The 23,228-nt window shown below is 39.8% G+C and overlaps 1 long non-coding RNA gene across 1 annotated transcript in view; it reads right to left on the reverse strand.

The window, feature by feature from the left end:
• Nucleotides 1-781: 781 nt before the first annotated feature.
• LOC122560954 overlaps nt 782-23,228 on the reverse strand; it is a 51,063-nt gene continuing 28,616 nt past the window's right edge. The window contains exon 2 of the long non-coding RNA XR_006314858.1: nt 782-1,128. This is a non-coding gene — a long non-coding RNA (uncharacterized LOC122560954). The remainder of the gene's footprint in view (nt 1,129-23,228) is intronic.

A 23,228-nucleotide genomic window follows, 5' to 3' on the forward strand; every position in this document is an offset into this window, starting at 1 on the left:
GCACAGCTGGATTAATCATCATTCTGTCACTTACACCAATTACTTGGCTCCTTAGCTGTTTGTGAAGTGTGAACAGCTCATTATTGCTGCGATATTGTGATGAGCTGAATTTTAGTTGATTCACCCCTAATAAATTATTGAAAATCAAACTTGCAAGGGCCCATATTCCAGAGACAAATTAATGGTGCATAAGTAACAACAGTAAAACTGAAAAAGAGTAAAATATAATCTATAATGATGTTGTAAAAAAGGTGAAGTTACCATAGCCCAAAGAGAGGTGACTGGTGGTAGCTTAACCTGAGGGTCACCATACCTCGCACAAGGGGAGAGGTTGAGACAAAGATTCTTTATAGTAGCCTCAACCAGTGCAAGAATTGACCCCCTGCTTGGTGCACATTGCAGCATAAATTAGTCATCCAGCCAACTGAGTTAACCAGCCCCTTCAGCTTGATTCATCACTCAATAATAGCTTGGCTGATCCGACTGTGTCCTTAACTGCACTTGCCGGTCTTAACAACACTTTCTTCTCCCATACTAATGATGGGTGACTTCAATCTTCAAATTGATCAGATTAATTGAGATGGAAGGGGTAGCTATGACAACAAATTCATAGAGTGCATGAGGAATAGTTTACTAGAGTAAAATATCATGGACCCAATCAGACAATAGGCTATCCTGGATCTGGTAATAAGTAATGATGCAGGTTTAATAAATTACTCCTAAGCAAAAGGTTACCTAGGAAGTAGTGATCATAACATGATCGAATTCAATAGTCAGTTTGGAAGTGAGAAATTTCTGTTTAATTTAAATAAAAGAAATAAAGTTAAGATAGAGTTAGCTAAAGTGGACTGGGCAGATAGATTTGTAGGAAGGACAGTAAGCAACCTGTGGCAAACATTTAAGGAAGTAATTCATGACTATCAGCAAAAAATGTTCCAATAAAGAAGCAAGTTTCTAATGGAGGGATAAATTTACCATGGCTAATCAAGGAAGCTAAGGAGAGTACAAAAGTCATAGGATATGGGAAAAGAATTAAGACATTCAGCCCATTAAGTCTGCTCCACTATTCAATCATGGCTGGTGTGTTTCTCAAGCCCATTCTTCTGACTTCTTGCATAGCCTTTGTTCCTATAAAGTTGAAAGAAAAAGCAAATGTCAGTGATATCTCCGCAGATTTGGATAAATTCAGAATCTCGTAAAGGAGAACAAAAAAGATAATAAAAAAAGAGAAAATAAACTACAAGGGTAAACTAGTGGGGATTATAAAAACTGACAATAAGAGCTTCTTAAAATATACAGAAAGGAAGACGGGGTCAATGTGAACATAGACCCCTTAGAAAATGCATCTAAGGAGACGGTTATGGGGAGCAAGGAACTAGCGGAGGAGTTAAATAGATATTTTGCATCAGTCTTTACTGTGGAAGATACTTTAAACATCCCATTAATGTTAAAGAATATTGGGGAGGAATTAAGGACCATTACTATCACTAGAGAGGTAGTATCAGACAAACTAATCGGGCTAAAGGCCGATAAGGCCCCAGCCCTGATGGCTGTCATCCTGGGATTCTAGAAGAGGCAGCTGCAGAAATAATGGCTGCATTTTTCCAAAAATTATTGAACTCTGGTGAAATATTGGCAGACTGGGGAATTGCCAGTGCGATATCCCTGTTCAAAAAAGGATGGAGACAAAAGGCAGATAATTATAGACCAGTTCAACTACATCTATTATTGGAAAAATGTTAGAATCCATTATTAAGTAAGTAATGACAACATTAAATGGTAAATCATGATCTAATCAAGCAATAAGCATGGCTTCATGAAAGGGAAATCTTATCTAATTTATTAGGGTTTCTTGAGGAAGTCTCTACCAGAATGGATAAAGGGGATCCAATAGATTTGTTGTATTTGGAATTCCAGAAATAATTTGACAAGGTAGCTCACAAAAAGTTCAATCATAAAATAGGAGTCCATGTTGTTGAGGGCAGTGTTTTGGCATAGATTAAGAACTGGCTAATGGGCAGGAAACAGTGAGTGTGGGTAAGAGGTTCTTTTTCAGTCTGGCAATCTGTAACTAGTAGGTTCCAAAGAGAACAGTGTTGGGACTACTAACTACTCGCAACTATTTACAATATATATTAATGACTTGAAGGAAGAAAGCGAATGTCCTCAATTAAAATTTGCACATGACACAAAGATAGGTTGAAAAGCAAGCTGCAAAGGAAATAGAAACAGTTTATAGAGAAGTATCAATATATTAAGAAAGTGGGCAAAAAGGTTGGCAAGTAAGCATAGAGTGGGAAAATGTAAAGTTCATTTTGGAAGAGGGAACAAAAGAATAGAGTATTATTTAGATGATGAAAAAAATGCAGAAAGCTGCAACACTAAAGGCCTTGGATGTATTTGTACAAGAAACTCAGAAAGCCAGCTCACAGGTGCAGCAGGTAATGAGGAAGGTGAATGGAATGTTGGCCCTTATTCCAAGGAAGTTGGAATGTAAGAGTCAGGACGTATCACTGCAACTTTCCAAGTTGCTGGTGAGACCTTGTTTAAGGATCCTATAATCTTTAAGAAAATACATTGTCTCATTGAAACCAGTTCAGAGAAAGTTCACTATAGTGATCACTGGTATGGAGGGACTATCTTCTGAGGAAATGCTAAACAGATTGGGACTCTATTCACTGGAGTTTGGAAGAATGAGAGGTTAACTCATTGAAACATATAGGATTCTTAATGGGCTTAAAGTGATAAATGCTGGGCGGATGTTTCTCGTCTTGAGAAGGTCTAGGATTGAGGGCATAGCCTCAGAATAATTGGCCACCACTTTAGGGCTGAGATGAGGAGAAATTTCTCCTCTCAGAGGGTTGTGAGTCTCTGGAACTCCTTGCCACAGGGTGTTGTGGGGCAGAGTTCTTGTGTATATGTAAGACCAAGATAGATAGACAGGAGAATCAAGAGTTATGGGGAAAGGCCAGGAAAGTGAATGTGAGGGTTGGTGGATCAACCATGATCCTATTGAAATGCAGGACTGACTCCACAGGCCAAACGGCAGAATTCTGTTCCTATTTTGAATGGTCTTCTGGCCTTTTGGCCAGAACCCTTGAATCATTCCCATTCAAAAATCTGTCTTGACACAATCTTCAACATATTCAACGACTACTTTCTGAGGAAGAGTATTCTAAGCGTAATGACCCTCTAAGAGAAGAAATGGGTGATCCCTTATTTTGAAACTCAATCTCCAGTACAAGATTTCCAAATGAGAGGAAACATTCTTGCAGCATGTACCTTGTGAAGTCCCTTTTGATTCATGTGATTTCATAACAACAGCTCTTATTCTTCTAAACTCCAATAAATAAAGACCCACCCTGCTCAACCATGCATATTCCACATGAATTATCACTTCAATAGACATTTGGTTATAAAATTGGGTTCATGTTGCATTTATTAATCAAATAACCAGTAAAATTTGTTACAGTGAAAATTCAATCTGTTTATGAAAGAAAATGGGTGGCATTGAATGAACTGTTACAATATAATAATTTCAAACAAAATTAAATTAGTAGCTGATCCATTTTGGTAAAGCAATCCGGATTCATCATCAAATACAAAAACCTTTTCTGAGATTTATAAATGCTAATGTTGCTAATACCATGTGTGTATGTGCATGCTCTAAAGTAACTGATTGTAATTGGGGGTGAAGCTTAAAGCACATATATAATAATCAGGATCCAGAACAAAATTCTGATTTAAATTTGCTTAAACACTTTTTTTGTGAAGTATCTGTTTGAGGGACTGTGACCCATTAATTTGGCTTGATTTGTTCATTTCAATTTACTTATGATGGCTCAGTGGCTAGCATAGCAGCCTCACAGAGCCAAGGACCTGGATTTGATTCCACCCTCGGTGACTGCCTGTGTGGAGTTTGGACGTTCTCCCCGCGACTGCGTTTGTTTTCTTCGGGTGCTCCAGTTTCCTCCAAAGATGCACAGTTTAGGTGGGTTAGCCATGGCAAATTGCCTGTAGTGTCCAGGGATGTGCTAGCTGAATGGATTAGCCATGGGAAATGCCTGGGTTACAGGGGGTTGAGTTGAGATAGGATGCTCTTCAAAGGAGTGGTATGGACTTGATGGACTGAATGGCCTGATTCCACACAGTAGGGATTCTACAGTTCTATGATAAGAAACAGTTTGCACCTCAAAAGGGACTGCCCATAGAAGGGAAAAGTAGTTTGCACTCATCTCCTCACTGCGCTCATCATTCACTCAACTGGGCATGAGTGGTTTCCCCGGGATCAGGAACCACGAAGCTCGAGGTTCTCCCTGTCAGTAACTACCAATTAATCAAAGACCAGCTAGATAAGCATACGAAGGAGAAAGTTAAAGAATTTTGAGAGTTATAGAACAATGGAGTGTGAAAAGTGGGTGCTGGATCTTGCAGAGCATCAACTTTGGCTCTGTTTTGCATATAACTGTTACAGATTGTTTGTTATTTTGATTTGGTAAGTAACACTCTTGCCCGTGAATCAGACGTTTGCAGTTTTAAATACCACTAATAAGTTAACAACAGCTTAAATGTAGCACTTTTAGCATAATAAAACAAAGGGCTTCACTTAAGAATGAAAGCTTCCTCTTAAATTGATCAATGCACTTGCCTCAACAATACATTGTTGTAACAAATTTCACATTCCAATGGGGGAAGGATGGAGCTGATAGACTGACACTCTGAGGGAATGAGTGTATCTTGAATTTCCCATTGGATCAATTAATGACTATTTCATGGTTATGGTCCTTCACAAATGGCAATATCTTCTCTACATGTACCTGTTAAACCCTGACATTAACTGAAAGGCATCTATCTAGTCATCTATCAGTCTTCTGAAGGGTGGGCTGATTAAAAAGTGAAAAAAAAAGCAAATAAATCACTTGAAAAGGGTCCAAAAAAGAACAAGTTCACGACTCAATCATATTAATGAGAGCTCTAATATTGTTAGTGAATTACCTTATTTTATACATATGTATATATTCATTTGACGGATATAAATTACAAAACAATACATCATTTGTTTGTACTGTTATCAAGCAGAGAAAATTGATGACTTGTAGTCATTTTATATAGGTACAGTGAGCCTACATTTTTATCACCATGAGCACTTTTGAGAATTTGTAAGATTGAAAACATGTTACCAATAAATATCATAGTAACAGGAGACACAGTGTGGTCTATGGCACATTGGACTTCATAATCAATAAACATCTAACATTACTGTTCTGTAATCCAACACATAGATAGCCAAGCTTGAATAATATCTAAACTACCTCAGCAAATTTCATGTCTTAGATTTTATTTTGCTGTCATTGTTATTTCATAGCAGGCACATGAAGAACAGCCTTAGTAGGGATTTTATCTATACCTTGAGGAACTAACCTAAAATGGAAAACCCATCGTGCCGTTGGTAAATAATATAGTGGACAATAAGTGGACCATATTTTGTTCTCAAACAAATGGCAAGGCTAATGGCATTTGCAGTTAAACATAAATAACCAAATATCCATGCTACTGCTAGAGAAACGAAAAAAAAAATCCCATTTGACTCACCATTGACTAGCATAATGTTTTGTGCTTTACACACTAGACATGAATTAAACTCATCACATAAATGAAATTACTCCACAGAGGTCGGTATCCCTTTCATAACCTTAAAGGCATCTATCAAGTCATCCATCAGCCTTCTGAAGGGTGAAGGAAAAACAAATAGATCACTTGAAAAGGGTCCAAAAAAGAACAAGTTCACAACTCACCAAGTCACCCTTTATTTACACATGGACAGTCCTTGACACTGATCCAGGTCCCTCAGAGCCAGCTCTCAGAGTGTCGAGGATGTTGAATACTCCTATTTATATCTGTCAGCTAGGGCACCCTGATTAACAGCTCCAATTGGGGAACTCATGTTCTAGGAGATCTACCTGGCTGACCCCCGTTATAATCATCACAATAAAGTTGAGCCATTTCAGTCTACCATTTCAGTCTAAGTGCCAATTTTAATGGCAGGATAATTGTCAATTACTGCCAGGTAACCTTGCCTACGCTGAAAACTAATTATTATGTGTGAGGAATCTCATTCCTTCAGCTTTTAATTGGATGTTTTGAAACGTAAATCAATTTACTTTTGCTTAGATTTACTTTTCCATCATATTTTCTTCTTTCTTAATCCACTCTTTCTTACTCTCACCTTGGGCTGACATTTAGGCCTCAACCTAACAACAAACTAGAGCAGGAGTGTATGAGGAGCATGAACATGGATCGGAGAGGAATAATACACCACTGGTTATCTTGCTGTTTCCCAAACTCCATCCCTCTTCTGTGCTAATTTTCTGAAGTTTCAACAATGTTGGAGGGTTACTCACCCACAAACAGAGAGTAATAAATTAAATTTGTTAATTGTATATCAAAGCCTAAGGAGGCCTCTTTCAATATCTGATTTGATATTAATTCACACACTGTAGTATACAGTTCCCTCTCTGCTCTAATATTTCTAATATCACAATCCATCAATCAGATTGACTAAAGAGATACACAGTTGTTTATCCTCTCCACTTAAGTCTCAAAAACTCTGGTTCTCTCATTACACAACTATTGGTTTATACTTCTAACAATTGTCACCCAAAATGTTTATTTTAAATCTTATGTGCAGTAACTTAGAAAAAGTGAGTGATTTTTGTTTATATGATTTAAATGCTTAAATTTTAAATGCAGCTTTAAATTAAACATTCAGCTGTATTTTTAATTTATCCAGAATGGGTTTTCTTATGCTTAACGTGATGAGACCTTTGGGGAGTCAAAGCACTGCCTTCCTATACTGTTATAGACACCATATGCTCAAAATAGAGACATGCCAATCTTAAGAAGCACAAATTCTTCATTTTCATTATTGTTCACTGAATTATACAATGAGACATAATTAATCCCCCAGCCACATATTAGACCAAAATAGATAACTAAAGATACTGGCAGGCAACTAAGTAATAATAGGATAAAAGCCACAAGACAGCTGGTATGTCCTTCCTTATCTTTTAGAACAAATAGTGCTTTTTATTCTATTTTGAAAGATATTTTGAAAAGGCCAGTAATCATATATGGTTAAAAAAAGGCACAGATAAGGACACAAAATAGTTAGGGTCTAGTGAATCAACGCAAAGACTATCAGACCGCTGTCACCATGATAGATTACCCCTTGACAATGAAACCCCTCAGAAACTAATTGTTATTAAAACATGTACCACTGGCTGCTCATTTAATTACACTCATGAACATTTCACACACGTTTATTTGTGATACTAGTGTAAAAGTTGTTCCTCTGTTCCTTTAGGGTCTTTGGCAATGCAGAAAACCTCACAGGGGAAAAACAAAGCTTCGAATATTGTTTCACAACTATGTTCATAATTCAGTCCTCCATTTGATTGAAAAATCGTTCTTCGTCATATTTTTAGCAAGTCAAAAATAAATTAACAATGCATAGGGCAAGAGTGTAGATTAGATTCTGTCACCACATTCTCATTTTGATTTGATTTTCACAAGCACAGTAAGTTTTTGATTTAGCATCTCAATTTAGGTGAGTTCCTGCTTTTTTTCCATTTTATGTTTTAGAAATTGTACAGACTATACCCATCTATATTGTTGTCATTAAAAGCTTTGGCATGGAACATAGGTTTAGGTTACAGATGGTTTTAGGAACATAAGAATAGGAGTTATCAGATTTAATCCCTGTCAGTGAGATCATACCTGATATTGCTCCAAATTCTTTAAAGTCTTTGGTCAACAAAAAATCTATCAATCACATTTTAAAAGTAACAATTGATCTAGCATCTATTGCCATTTGTGGAAGAGACTGACAAATTTCTATCATACACTATATGCGTAGAGAAGTTTGTTAATTTTACTCCTCATTGGTCTGGCTCCAACCTTTAGACTATACCCCATAGTCCTAGACTGCCTGACTTCAAAGATGGCTTCTCTATATCTAATTTATCAATTCCCTTAATAGCTTGAACATTTTAGTTAAGTGAGACCAAGATGTTGCATGATGATGTGGTGAAGCTGACCGCCATGGGCAGGGGTGTAGGTGGTCACTATCCATAAAGTGTGACCTGTGATGTTAGGGAATGTTGGCCAAGCTGAACATCCAAAGGAGAAAGCAAGAACTTGCAGCCAATAGGTACCCGCCCTGAATTTCCTGATGGGAATTGTCACCAGATACTTTCTCTTCACTGCCTTGCTAAACAATAAATTACATGCAAATGAGGAGAGACTAGAGAAAAATGAAATCTTAATGCTCACAAATAGGTCCCGCAACACTCAATACTGAGAGACCCATCTCAACTTTAAAATCTCAGGAGGAAAATCAGATGTTGTTTCCTCAACAATCGAGAATCGTTTTGCTTCCGATTTTGCTGTATTTTCTCAACTGAGTGAGTGCCTGGTCTCTGACAGTCCTCCAAGCACCAGTGGCCTGGGGCATTCCTCCCCTGGCCAGCTGTGGAGCTGTCGCTATATGGTGCTCACCAGATTATGTACCCACACTGTCTAAGCCTGCCTTTCCCACTGAGATGTCAGTAATGGAATTAGTGAGTGAGCCGGGAGCAGCCTTGCTGATGCTTCCTGTAAGGCCCCAATGATCCCCTCCCACCAGATGCCCAGGGGTTGGCTTCTGGGGCTATGGGCCATATCACCATGGAGATGATGGCCAGGATGATGATACATGCATGACACCTGAGAGGCTTCAATTCTTCACTCAATGGCTGGAAGATGTTGGCCAAAGAGTCAATCACATTACTGTGGATCTGGAGTCACATGTAGATCAGACCAAGCAAGGATTCTAGATTTCCTTCGTGAAAGGAGATGAGTTAACCAAATGGAATATTTGCTCACAGTTTCCTAGTCATCATGACAGGGATGAGTGGTTGAGTCTTAAATATGTTTGGCTGAAGAACAAGTTGTTTGGGTGTTTTGAGTTCCTCACCATGAGACCTAATGACTTTCCCCACCTTATCTTAGCAAACTCACCTCATTACCTACTTAGTCTGCCCCATTAGCATCCAGCATGTCTGATTCCAGCCCTATCTTACCCATGCACCATTCCCAGAACAACTCAACACCTGGCAGATATCTGTCTAAAGACCATTGGCTCTTGCTGCCATGCCACCTTCAATTGGCCACTGTATACCCGGACAAGCACCAGCATTCCAAAGCTGCCAAGCCTAGTCAAGGTTATTTCTGGAAGATGTCAGAGAATGGGAAGGTAGCACCACAATTCTCCAACAGGGATCTGGAGGTCATGATCAAGATGTTGGTGCAAAGGATAGGACTGCTTTTCCTGGAAGACTGGCAGTGGGAGTCACAAGCCTGGTCCAAGATCTCATCTGGGTGAGTGCAGTCTCCTCAGTCCAGAGGAATATCCAGCAGTATCATAAGAAAGTCAAAGACCTTCACCACTCCACCAGGATAGGTGCCAAACTCCTCTCTCTGTTACCTCACATTCACTCGATCTGTCCCACCTCAACACATCCACCAAGGCTCATGTTATGCCACTTTCGCTGTTGCCTTCAACGTCTTCACTCACTGCTCTGGCCCAACAAGCCATTAACTCTTCATGGTATTTGTGCTGCCTACTCACTCACCAGACCACCTCACCAACCTTTGACCACCTGTACTAGGATGAAAAGCTATGCCAGTCACTTTCAACTCACTTAATTCCTTCCTTTCTCCCCTTACAGGAAAAGGCAGGCCATAACAGGGCAGTGAGGACCTGAATGGGTGGACAAGCTCCCACCCCATACAATGAAAGGGTCCTGGCTCTTGCAGGTGAGGACAGGAACCGTACCTGTGGGGATGCCAAAGCATCATGTCCTTCCAACCTAGTAAGTATGAACCTTTCCTTCTTCATTTCACTGTAACTCTCCCGTTAAACTTACTGTCAATCTCAGTCACTGCACATCATTCCTCAACATTAGCTGTGACACTTTCCCTCTCAGATGTCTTGCACGTATCACCAGCATGGCCATCACATCCATGGTGATATGGCTGGCAGCCCTAGAAGCCAATTCCTGGGCCTGAGTGAGAGCATTGGGATCTCATAGGAAGCATCAGCAAGGCTGCTCCCTGAACACTCACCAACTCAGATACTGACATCTCAGTGGGAGAGGCAGGTTTAGACAGTGTGGATACACAATCTGGTGAGCACCTCACAACGACAGCTCTACAGCCAGCCAAGAGAGAATGCCCCAGGCCACTGGTGCTCAGAGAACTATCAGAGACCAGACACACACTCAGGCCCAAATTGGAGATGACCCTGTGGTGTTAGCAATCACGTCTGCATCCACGTGTGCAAGGAGAAACTGCATGAGCAGACAGGGATGCAATGGCCGTCATGGGACTCTCTATCTGTCTCGATTGACAGGTTGGTGGCTTCAATGCATAGCCAGACCACCACCCCCACCAAAACTGATAATGTGATGCCTCATAAGGGCCAATCACCTGGACTGGCACCAGATATTTTGATGGTGGAAATGGCAACCCTCAAAACATTTACAATGTGTTTAAGTGAGCATTTAAAATGCCATAGCAAACAAGACTACACACCAAGTGCTGGCAAATGGGATTAGACTTCTTGTGCCAGGACCCTGTGCCAGGACTGTCTGACAATGGGTGCCTCCATGGACTTTGTTGACAATTAATCCCCTAAGACTTCGAAACATGGCTGCGTGCTCTCTGCACATGCAATGTATTTGCTGCATAAGCTGCTGGTATGTGGTATAGGGATGACGTAGCACAGTGCTAAGATATATGGCCCTTTGCTGACTGGTCAGTCAAGCTGTCTGGTTGTGTGACTGTGCAGACTGACACAGCAAGGCAAGGCATAGATGCTGTGAGCACACAGACAGGCAGTAAATGAGTGAGCACTAAGAGAGCCAAACTGGAGATACAGCCTAGTCAATCCTTCTGCTGGGTGCCTGTACCTGCACTAGATATCCTGGCTGCAGCCTTTCAGTATTGGGCGCTGGTGCACTCTGTAATGCAAGTCTGTGTTTTGAGAAGGAATTCCAAGTGGACCAAAGAGGTGTTATAATGATTATAGCAAATACCAGCTGCCAATCCATAGATAAAGGGTGCATGCAGCCCATGGATAGTGCCCTGCGATTTTGATGGGTTGTCTAAAACATGGAGGTCTTTTGAAGGTTGTGGCAAGCTGAAAATCCAGGTACCCACTCTTATTTCCGTGTTGGGGTTTTGCCACCTTGGTATGATAAGAAGCAGAATATTAAAACGTTTCTATCAGCAAGCTATAATTTTCCTTTATTAAAACTTGCCACTGCCTAGTGAGAAACTAATTTCATGCTGGCCTAAAGTATAAAGATGGAATGAGATGTGCCTGATGTCAAGCTTGGTCTTGCTGGATTCTTGTCTGATTCTGACACATACCTCACCAAAGCCCACATCTCTGAGACCCCAATAAGATCCCACCCTAGTGTTTATTTCTTATTCCAGGTTTTCTTAAATGAATTTAAATTAGAGCTCTCAAGGATGGTGGAATCAAGGGTTATGGAGATAAGGCAGGAACAGGATACTGATTAAGGATGATCAGTCATGATCATGTTGAATGGTGGTGCAGGCTCGAAGGGCAGAATGGCCTACTCCTGCACCTATTGTCTATTGTCTATTGTCTAAATTACACCAGCAGCCTCATCTAAACTGCTTACAATGTCATTTTTCTTTGCATCCTCAGCCAAATTGGATATAGGCTTTCAATTCCAAATAGTCACACAGTTTTAACAGCACAAGATCCATGATATCCATTCAGGTAATCAAGCACTTCTCTATTCTAATCCCATTTGCCAACACTTAGTGTGTAGTCTTGTTTGCTGTGGCATTTTAAATGCTCACTTAAACACATTGTAAATGTCTTGAGGGTTGTCATTTCCACCATCCTTTCAGGTCGTGGATTCCAGATACTCACCATCTTCTGGGTGGATTTTGTTTCCTCAAATCCCCTTTAAACCTTCTGTTCCTTACAGAAGAACTGTGCCCCCTGGTTATTGACCTCTCTATGATGAGGAAAAGCTTTTCCCTAATTGCACTATCTATGTCCTTCATAACTTTGAACACCTCAATCAGATAGTTCCTCAGTTTTCTCAGCTGTAAGGAGAATATTCAAACCAATCAAGGAAAAAAATGATTGAGAAAGCAAACCTGCAGGACTTCAACTACTACAACCCCTTGAAAATGAAAGTCACAAACTGAAATTTGATCTCTCACAGATGTCTGTGGTACACTCTGGTAAACAAAAATAAGGATCAATCTGAAGATAATTCGACAGATGAGGAAATAAAGAGTTCATTACTGCTCCTAGGATAGGAATTTTTCTTTCTGCATACAGTACACATGCTTCAGAGTGGGTCTGTTGTGGTGTAGACACATTTTTCTTAAGAATTCCTTTATAAAGTAAGAGTGCCCCATTATCAATACATAAATTTCTGGACCAGGATTTTACAGTGTTTCTGTGCAGCATTCTGATTTGCAGACTTGGCAGAAGATTTGAAAATTGCAGCATGTTCAGAGAATATTATCAGTCTTAACCTAAGCTAACATTTGGCTGGTGAGATGTTGAGCACTTTTGTTCTGCATTTTCTGTTGCTTTTGGTTATAATCTCCCTGCCAAAGAATCATAACAATACCAGATCTGATCTCTGTTGCTGACATGAACTTACTTTTCCATTACAGAATCACAGAATTGTTAGAGTACAGAAGGAGGCCTTTCAGCCCATCACGTCTGTAACAGCTCTCTGATTAACTCTGTGTCAATTCCCCAATATTCTTTCTGTTGCAATAATCATCTACTGTCTTTCTGAGTGTCTCCATTGAATCTATTTCTAGACAGTGCATTCCAGACACTAACTATTTGATGTGCAAAAACATTTTTCCTCATCATGCATTTGCTACTTTTGCAAAACGCTTTAAAACTGGTTCCTCTGGTTCTTGATCCTTTTACAAGCAGAAACTGTTCCTCTCTATCCAGATCCCACATGATTTGGAAAACTTGTCAAATCTTCTCTGAGCCTTCTCCTCTCCATAATAAACAGTTCCAACTTCTCTAGTCTTTCCTCATAACTGAAGAGTTTTATCCCTGATACCATCCCCATAAACTCTTTTGCATTTGTTGCAGTGCATTTGTCCTCTGCAACTGCGTTTGGAACTGTACACAATAGTCCATCTGGGGTCTAATTAGTGTCCTGTATAAATTCATTATGTATTTCCTGCTTTTGTATTTTATGCTCTTAATTATGAAGCCTAGAATACTGTATACTCTATTTAAAACTCTCTCTGTCTCTCCCAGCCTTAATATCTTCTGCACTTGCGCACTTGAAATGTCGGAACATTCAAGGCTGTGAACCAAGTCCTGGAAAGTAGATAACTCAAAACAGATTCAATGGGCCAAAGGGCCTCTTCTGTGCTGTAAGACTCTATGACAATGACACAAATACGCCCAGGTGCCTTTGCTCCTGCACACCCTTTAGTATAGTAGCCTTTATTTTATATTGTCTGTCCATATTCTTTGTACTAAAATTTCTCATACTTATTCTTCCACTGAATCAAAAATATGAGTGGCAGGTTCATTTTCTACGACATTCTTTTCTATGCCAGTTCTACCCTCTCTTCTGAAAGATCTGTATTCTCTTCTTCTGGTCCTCAAGATGTAGTCTCAGATGGATACAGAGTAAATCTCTGTGTCTTCTGTATCTGCTAAAAGTCAGAAACTCACAGCCACCCACACATCTTCAAATAATAGAGAAGCATAGTGATTAAAAAGGACATACAATTTGTTACTGTTCTATTTCCCTTACAGTGAAGTGTAGCCTGTAGCTACCCTTTGAGTCCAATCCTGTGCCCCAGCGTTGAATGGACAATGTTTGGAGAATGCTTGGCTTCAAGCAAAGTGTTGCACCTGGAAAAATGAATATATTTTCCCTGTATCTGATTTAAAATTAGTTTCTTAACATTAACCATGATATTAGTACACCAGAATTCTTTTTCTGAGGCTATGTAATCAGGGAATCTAAAATCCTGCTGTAGACCTATTATAATTCCTCAGCATGCTCAACTGTTTGAACAATTTTCACACATCTGTGATTTCTGTTTCAATGTTTGTGCTACTGATCCAACTTTGAGTAGTCTCTCACTTGTCACTCATGACTGTAACACTAACTGGGCTGAGATCCCTGTTTCTGAGCTACTTTAATGGTCTTGACTCTGTTTCATTCTGTGCTTTCCACTGGCATATTTTCTGAGTGCTCTTTTCTTTACCATCCATGTGAAGACTCTGATCTATAGTAATCTATTATTAACTGTGACCAACTGGTTTTATAATTTACCCCATCCTACTGCATGCTTTGTCATTGTTGGGTGGGATTTCCCATTCTGCAATCTGATGCCCAGTTTAGCTTTGAAATCCTTCAAGGAGTCAGTACGAGATTGCTGCTGAATGCTTTTCAGCCTTTGCCACCTCTTTTCTCATCAGGTTGGCTCACCCCTCACCCACTCCACTGTACTCTCATTTGGTTTCACGTCATGTGGTCTTTGCCACATTTATCCAGTTTAATGGGTCAGGCACTGCTTGTCGCCATGTAGCTCGACATCCAAGTAAGTAAATGTTACCAGACTCTATTAAATGTAACTACATACAAGAGATTGTAAGGGAGGAGATCAGTGATGCCCCATAGGCTCAGGTCCAAGTTTCATGTTATCTGACATCACGATAACATAGACCCTCCTGTACAAGCTCAGTAGCATATTTGGAGTGAAAGTATACTTAACTCCTCACTGCACAAGTATCTGGTTCGTCTTTGCGGTATTGGCAGTTAAATGATACAAATGGTAACCATGGAACAGTAGGCGTTCATGAAGAGGTACAACCATATTCCCATTGATCACATGCTTATAAATGATCACACTAAGAAAACCAAGAGGTGATTCCTGGGAATGGTCCACGAGTGCTCAAACAAAAAGGGAGAGAGGTTTGAACAAAAGCAGCATAAGACAGTTCACAAAAGGAAACTCAATGAAAGCTGATGGAGAAAATGTTTCACCTCCAGGAGCTGAGGCAAGAGGGGAATTTGCCAATGTCATATGGCTTCTTAGATGATGAAGAAGAAAAAGACATTAATTAAATATGATTTGGATATGCCAAATTTGGACTGGGGTGTACAAAGTTAAAAATCACATAACACCAGGTTATACTCCAACAGGTTTATTCGGAAGCACTAGCTTTCAGAGCACTGCTCCTTCATCAGGTGGTTGTGGAGTATGCAATCGTAAGACACAGAATTTATAGCAAAAGTTTGCAGTGTGATGTAACTGAAATTATATATTGAAAAAGACCTGAATTGTTTGTTAAGTCTCTCATCTTTTAGAATGAACATGTTGATTTCAGTTCTTCCATGTGTAAATCGCAGAACATTTAACTGTTACATTCTGAAGTGAACTTTAACAATTGGTGTCATGTCGGCCCAGATAATACATTTAAGGTGTGAGCTGCCCTGGGCACACAGGATTGAGCATGATAGCAGGATTGAGGATTAGCTCATTTCAGAAAGGGAAATAACAATAGCAATTTGAAGAGCAAATGAGTAGTGTGTAAAGAAACAGAATCAGTAATACAGCCATAGTCCTCATTTATGCTTCACCAACATAACCTCATTCTATCATACTATTTTTTCAAGTCATTGCACCTTTAGCACACCTTCTTAAAATTTTCTTAATTGTGAAACCCCAAGTCAACACTTGGATTTAATGCAGGCAGGATCTAGGATACAGGATTCCCAGCCTTGCAACATAAATGTGTTGGGAACACATGTTGAATAGTGGAGAGTGTGTGATCCACAATCCATTCCAAATCTGGCTAATATGCTCATGGTAGGTGAAATTAATTTTACCAACTGCCATAATAAAATTGGGAACTGAGCTGACTGGAAAGCTCACAGCTGAGGATCAATAACACCCAGTCGAGTTATGAACTTCTCATTTTGACAAAGAGTTATTCACTCTACAGAACATTGAGCATTTAGACCAATACTGATTTAGATGTTTAAAAAATTGTTAAAGCAGCATTATACTGTGCACTCTAGTTTTCATTGATTTATGTTGCAGTTAGCTCATATTTTGTGTGCAATCAACCTTGGATTTGGATTTGTTCCTCTTCCTAAATAAGTCTAATTAAGTTCTTATTTAAAGAAAAAAAAGCACATTGAATGGGTTTGAAGGTTTGTTGCGGAAATAGATTTGATCAGAATGCTCAGAACTTTGACTTTAGCTAGTTTCTTACTGGAAACAAATTCTGCAGTAACATTAGACAATGCCAAATCCATCTCCAGAACTGAATGTCATTGCATTGCCACCATGATTGATGACAATTCCAGCCATGAACAAATTAAACAGCAAGTTACAAACTTACTACGCTCTGTCAGAAGCTAGTAATGCGATTCAAAATAAGATTACTGAACAAGAGCTCAAAACAAACCCTTGCAAACCTTAATTCAAATGACACAAAAGAGGGACAAGGGTCTCATTGTTTCAGAACAGAACAGGCTATAGTGGAACAAATAATAACATTGGGTATACCGTGAATAATTTAAAATGCTCATGATAAAATATGTATTGAAACAAAATAAAAGCTTCAGCTCATACCTTCCTCAAAGAACAAACAAATAATGCTTTTATCATATTTTTGCTTCTATCTCATCAGTTTTTATGATGTAATCAAAAAATAATTTCTTCCCTGTTAAAAATGACTAGGGAGAAGATTTCATTGCAAAATATTTCATACATTAGATGCAGAGAATAACTGTTGTCATCTTTAGCCATTGCCAGAGCCAGTTGTAATGGAATGAGAATTAGTTGGATTGAATAAACAGCAGGCAATATGACAAACTACCACACAGAAGGTAAAGAAAGAATCTACCATATTTTCCTCCCTTTGTCAATCATGTTTTGACTGCAGATTTCACTTTGACGTAAGTAGTTACAGCTGAATTTTTGCATCATCCAAAACTTAGAAAATGGCATTTATTGAAATGTTCTTGTTTGTGGATGTAGGTTTGCTCGCTGAGCTGGAAGGTTCATTTTCAGACGTTGCATCACCCTACTAGGTAACGTCTTCAGTGGGCCTCTGGGCAAAGCACTGCTGCTGATTCCTGCTTTCTATTTATATGTTTGGGTTTCTTTGGGTTGGTGATGCTATTTCCTTTGGTGATGTCATTTCCTGTTCTTTTTCTCAGGAGGTGGTAAAAGGGCTCTAACTCGATGTGTTTGTTGATAGAGTCCCGGTTGGAATGTCAAGCTTCTAGGAATTCTCATGTGTGTCTCTGTTTGGCTTGTCCTAGGATGGATGTGTTGTCCCACATTCATCCTAGGACAAGCCAAACAGAGACATGCACGAGAATTCCTAGAAGCATAGCGTTCCAACCGGAACCCTATCAACAAACACATCGAGTTAGACCCCATCTACCACCCCCTGAGAAATAAACAGGAAATGGTATCACCACAGGAAATGTCATCACCAACCCAAAGAAACCCAAACATATAAATAGAAAGCAAGAATCATCAGCAGTGCTTTGCCCAGAGGCCCACTGAAGATGTTACCTAGTAGGGTGATGAAACATCTGGAAATGAACCTTCCAGCTCAGTGAGCAAACCTACATCCAGAACCTCAACCTGAGCTACAAATCTTTTCAAAACTCACTGTTCTTGTTTATGCCTCTGGGAGCAATATCAATGAATGTTTGATATGGAGTACTATGTCCAAATGTCTTTCAAAAAAATAAAATATAAAGCGCCTCTCCAGACCCTCAGCAAACCCACACACTCGCTACGCCAACCTCTGACACCTCTGGCATTGTACCCTCATAACTCCTCATTGCCTCTATGTCAATCCATGCCCCTGCATTATCCTCACAACCCTTCTTACCTGCCATGTCAACATATGCGCCCATTCCCACCGACAAAACACTTTATACCCCTTATGCCAATCCATGTCCCTTTACCAACTCTGCCATGACCATAATAGCTCTTTTGCTAATTTAATACATATTCCAACACCAACGTCTCTTTATTCTTAGAACTATCATGCCAACTCACCCAGTATCTAATATGAGTAGATATCAGGACGCTGAAAAGAGGAGATAACATAAAGTTCACTACATTGAAAAAAGTCCTCTTGTTCCTCAAACCCACCTACTACATTTACATTCTTTCACCGTATAAGGCATATTAACAACAAATATTTCAGTCCAGTGCACCAACCCATATAACAAAACAAATTGGAACTCATAGTCCCACTTCAAATAATCGATAATTACTGGACCTGTCAATCAAACTGTGAAATGAGAGGGACACTACAATGATAACAGAGGTTGTGAAATCATTTGTGCAATGGTAATCCAGTAAAGGAAATCATCAGATTTATGTCAACAGATGGAGTGAAATGGCAAGGAAATGTTTTTTACCACCCAATATATTAAAATCGTATGACTTTTACATGCCTTGGTAGATTGGCAGCTACCTTTGACGGTGCCTATTGACACATTTTACATGTCCTCTTGGCATCTCTGACAGATCCTCACGACAGTTGCTGTTGACACTTTTAACAGTTGATTTTGTTAGGTTTGCTGACAGTTCTAATGACCTTTACAGATGGTGAGTTTATGCACATCTAATGGCACTCATGTCCCCTTGTAACATTTCCAAAGAAGCTTTACTTCCTGTAAAAGGAACCTCACCCACTTCCATTGGTGTCCCAGGTCCACATTCAAAGGGGTACCTTTCTGCTATCTTGGTTCACCGAAGAAATGCATAAGGTTCAGATCTGCTCTTAGAATGTCTATTCTGCACACCAGTTTTCACACTCCTGAGTTATTAAAAACAGGGTGCTTAGTGGCCAGCTGCTTCTGTGAATTGCCCATGCACAAATCTTAACCTGACCCTATTCATGCCCCTATAAAAATGGAATGTTCTGTATTTGGAAAATGGGGCTTGTAATTCCCAGAGCAGTCTACCATCTTCACTGCGATGGAGAGGCTTCAATCTTGGCAAAAATCCAGGCCTTGATGAACTTCAAACTTTGTATTCATATCCTGAAAACCAACCACTTCCAACTCCACAATATCACTTGACATTACCTTTATCTCAGCCCATCTTACAGAATCATAAAGATGTACAGTATGGAAACAGACCTTTCAGTTCAACTCATCCATGCCGACCAGATAACCTAACCTAATCTAGTTCCATTTGCCAGCAACTGGTCCATATTCCTCTAAACCCTTCCTATTCATATACCCATCTAAATGCCCTTTGAATGTTGCAATCGTACTAGCCTCCACCACTTCCTCTGGCAGCTCATTCTATACATGTACCATCCTCTGCGTGAAAACATTGCGCTTTATGTCTCTTATATATCTTTCCCCTCTCACCTTAATCCTATGCCCTCTAGTTCTGGACTCCCCCACCCCAGGGAAAAGACTTTGTCTATTTATCCTTTTCCATGCCCCTCATGATTTTATAAACCTCTATAAGATCACCCTCAGCCTCTGACACCAGGGAAAACAGCCCTACCCTATTCAACCTCTCCCTATAGCTCAAATCCTCCAACCCTGGCAACATCCTTGTAAATCTTTTCTGAACCCTTTCAAGTTACACAACACCCTTCCGATAGGAAGGAGACCAGAATTGCAGGCAATATTCCAAAAATGACCCAACCAACATCCTGTACAGCAGTAACATAATCTCCCAACTCCTAACTCAATACTCTGACTAAAAAGGATGCTGCCTGACCTGCTGCGCTTTTCCAGCAACACATTTTTAGCTCTGATCTCCAGCATCTGCAGTCCTCACTTTCTCCTCCAAAAAGGAAAGCATACCAAGCACCTTATTCACTCTGCTGAAACTCTCACAGTGTCTTTATGACCTTTAACCTCTCATACTCCAACGCACTCCCGACTGGTCTCTTACTTTCTACCCCTTGTATAAACCAAACCTCTGCTGTCCATGCCTTAACTCAAAGGAAGATTTATTCTCATATCACTCCTGTACTTGCTGAACTACACCGATTTCCAGTCAATCAACACCTTCATCTTAAAATTTTCAATTCTTTTTCTGTTCCTTTCATGGCTTCACCTGTCCTTATCTCTCTAAACTCCTCTAACTGCACAACTATCTCAGTTAGTCTAATTCTGGCTTCTTGAGAATTCTTAGCTTCCATTGTGGGTGACTTTATTTGCAGTTGCCCAGACACCAAATTCTGCGTATGAGTTAAAGCTTAGTCAAAGAGTTAGATTTGAATGAGTGCCTTAAAACAGAAAAGTGAGGTCGAGAACCTGAGAGTTATAGGGCTGGAATTACATTCTATAATAACCCTGATGAAGGGCTTTTGCCTGAAAAGTCGATTTTTTTACTCCTCCGATGCTGCCTGACCTGCTGTGCTTTTCCAGCAATCTAGATTCTGATCTCCAGCATCTGCAGTCCTCACTTCTGCCTAGCATTAAGCAGAAGCTCTGTTAACTCTGATACATAACACTGGTACCGGATGGAGCATTAGGCAGTTTGGACAGATGGCAGATGGAATCTGGCCTAGTCTCCCCACAGAGACATACATGTCTGACCTACCTCTTGTTAGTAATAGTTAATGTGCCTAACAGTTCATGTTACCTGTATATAGTTGCCATATAAAAACACATACCTTGTTACTTACACAATTGCCCCAACTGTTGAGACTTAATTAAGGTCCATCCTTCACCACAGGCTACCAGAACCTCCTAGTTGAATGTAGGAGGAAGGATTGGTGGCAGCTATTTGCTCCAACTGTGGGTTCAGTTAGCTTAATTGCTGGATGGCAATGGAGAGTGATGCCAAGAGCAAGGGCCCAATTCCCACATTGACTGAAGTCACTACAAAGGTCTTGACCTCACCCCTTGCCTGAGGTGTTGTGATGCTTAGGTTAGACTTAGAAACAGTCATCTCTCTCTAATGAGAGGGTTAGGGACTATTGTGACTTTACTTACTACCCCAAACACAAACCATGATTATTAGTATCCGGGTAGCACATCAAAACAGCTTGCTAGGTGATTTCACAGGAGCGGTTAAGCGTCAACCACATAACTCTGGGTCTGGAGACACATGTAGGTTTCCTCTGCTAAAGGACATCAATGAATCACAAGGGTTTTTAAATGATAATATAGAGTAGTTTTGTGACACCATTACAAAAAGCTTTCAATTCCAGCTAAATGTTATTTAAAATAGTTGAATTTAAATTCCACTGGATGCTTTGGTTGGAGTTACTGCCCCACATCTCCAAGGCATTAACCTGGTTTTCCAGCCCACAGATAGTACCATGACCTAGCTATCTCCTCTTGTAACTCTACAGTTTAAATCTTTTCTAATATTAGTATTTGAATGAAGCTCAAGATGGAGGCAGCATACATACAGCCGTAGATTTGAAAGGCTGTGATTTAAAGGTAATTCTCAATAAGTAAATAGTGTTACAATGACAATTCCCAGAACATAATTTAGGGATAAGTCGCTTGAGTAATAAAATTGAGTTTTTATATGCTGGATTGAATTTCAAGGCACAATGCACAGTATTATAAACTAAAACAATACCTTGGGAAATCTTCACTTATCTAATTATCCATGAAAAACTCTAAAAGGCTTAGCTTATTTTCCATCATCCTTCAGGCTGGAAGTAGGGTGGGATGGGGAGGGTGGCAACATTTGCATAAACATTTTACAATAGCTTTGACTTCCTCTGGCCTCATTCTGTCAACACATCACATAATTTTGTGGTACCATGCCGAGATATGTTCTGGCAGAAGATGGGAAAGCATTGCAGCATTTTCATTTCCTGCTGTCTGCTTACTTTATTAATAACAGAAGTAAATCCTGCTGGCAAAACCATAAGACCTTTAAAAACCGCTTTAATACAAAACAAACTAACAAACAAATAAGTCACAAAGCCAGGACATAAATGCCCATGGAAGAGGACTGACCTTAAAGTGAAACTGCCCTGTAAAAGCAGAGACTCACATACACATGTGGCTTCTGACGTTATTGTTTAGTAAATCAAAGGAGCAGATTTTACTTTGGCAGATAGCCTTCTGATTTATGAAGTTGGAATTTCAGATTACCAACTGGGAAAAATAAAATCATTCTCATATCTTTGATACCACCCACAGATTGTACAAGAGAAACACTGGAATCTGTATCGCCATTCTGAAACCCACAGAAAATGCTTCAGCTTCTAATTGCCGTTTGAATGCCAGTACAAAATACTGCCAATCATTTTGATGTCAGCCCCCAGTGTTTTCACTGAGCATTTGCCTCGAGTGCCAACCTTGGTGAGCTAGCAAGAGCTAGGCTGGGTGGTATAATTAGCACAGGCAGGATTCAGGTGTGGAGGGAATGGGCATAGCTGGTGGTCCTCATCAGCCCCCACTCAAATACGTGTCTTTCATATATTTTTGTTATACAGCTGCTCCCTGTTCCAATCACTCATATATCTTTTGCATTGGAGCCTTATTAAGTATTCAGGTAGCATGCTAATGAAATTCTTTAGCAAATTCAATTCACTTTCCGATATCTCAGTATGAATTTTTCCAGGTAATACTCTTGCACATTATGATCATACACACTCAAGCTGCACGAAACTAGAAAACAAATATTTTGAAATTTATGGATTCTATTTAATAAATCAAGTGATATTTGCAGCCTGAATTCATGTTTCTCAGTTGTTACAATGTTTCATACTTTCGACCATGGGAGAAATATTAACCTATTGACAGAGACAGTTGAATGATTGTAACCACTGAAAAACTAGTTGTACAGAAACTCTCTCCAAATGTTTTGCAGAACAAGCAATTTTTAAGGAAGCTGGAACTGAAAAAGCATTAGCTGCCAGCAGTATCAATCTTCTTACCTCTTGATGGTGTGCTATTTAAACTAAGTGGAGACAACAATGAATGCAATGCTGCATGGCAATTGACCCAACCAGAGTATGAAGTGACACCTGATGAGGAAGGGCATAGCAAGGAGCTCAGTGGTCAGTGGATTGACCATATGGCATGCCAAGATAATTGAGGAATTGGCCAAACAGTTGAGAATTAAGTGGAAGCCACTTAAGAGAGCTGCTTTATCTG

The sequence above is a fragment of the Chiloscyllium plagiosum genome, chromosome 22 (genome assembly GCF_004010195.1).
Source record: "Chiloscyllium plagiosum isolate BGI_BamShark_2017 chromosome 22, ASM401019v2, whole genome shotgun sequence".
Lineage (NCBI taxonomy): Eukaryota > Metazoa > Chordata > Chondrichthyes > Orectolobiformes > Hemiscylliidae > Chiloscyllium > Chiloscyllium plagiosum.